We start from the raw sequence: 974 nt of genomic DNA, 5'->3' as shown, positions 1-974 counted from the left end.
TCGCGCTTTGGAGAAGACCTGTGTAGCAAGTGAAGGTGTGGCGCAAGAACTTCATCCGGGTAGGGTTGCACCAGCCGTTCGTAAGTTCTTTCTTAAATTGGAACGTAAAGTCCACACTAGTGGCTTAGTAACTACTAGCTAGTTTGTAACTAACGCTGTACTTTGTTCGGTTGCACCATTTGTTCTTAAGGCAGAACGTAGCTAGTAGCTCGTAAGGTCTCCGTAAAGTAATGCGTAGTCGCATAATATGACGTTTACCTTTAGTTATCCTTCAAATACATGAGCAGAAGTTGTTGAAATTCCGTGAATTTCAGTTTATCCTTCATTCTGACTTATTTTGCCTCACGTAGCTAACAGTAAAAATAAGTTCCCATTAAATATAATAGCCTACTAGCTACTTAATCATAAATGTTTTTATATGTAAATAACATTCAGAAACTGTATTTGAAACGAAATTAATAAGGATCAGTAAATAAATACTGAAACAACAACAAAAACATAAGAAATTACATTTATTGATAATGACTGATTTTATTTGACATGCACAACACGGAGTGATAGGACCGATGCACACAGCGGCGCGCTGTTTAACGGGTTCGTGTTGAAGTGTCTAACAAAGTAATCTTTTCACATGATGTTCTCTCTCTTAAAATTTAAGAGAGTGTAAATGTCAGCAGCATCATATATGTGTAAAGAATGAAGTCTGTCAGGTAAAACAAGAGCTTATGGATGCAGTTCAGTCAGTCTGCTATTTTATTCCAACCGTTACTCCTGATAGGAGGCTTCCGTAAATATTTAGTGTATACGTAGAGTTACGCTTCAACTAAGTTTAATGGTGCAACACAAAAATATTTAGTAGTGCGTAAATTGTAACTTAGTGCCCATTTACGTCAAAACTAGTCTACGTTGTAACTTGCGCACAGCTGGTGCAACTGGCCCCCGCGATGTTTAGTTGCTGATTAACCATCTGTGAA

Source organism: Chanodichthys erythropterus, chromosome 17 (assembly GCF_024489055.1).
Source record: "Chanodichthys erythropterus isolate Z2021 chromosome 17, ASM2448905v1, whole genome shotgun sequence".
NCBI classification, from domain to species: Eukaryota; Metazoa; Chordata; class Actinopteri; order Cypriniformes; family Xenocyprididae; genus Chanodichthys; species Chanodichthys erythropterus.
This window is presented reverse-complemented; position numbering follows the sequence as displayed.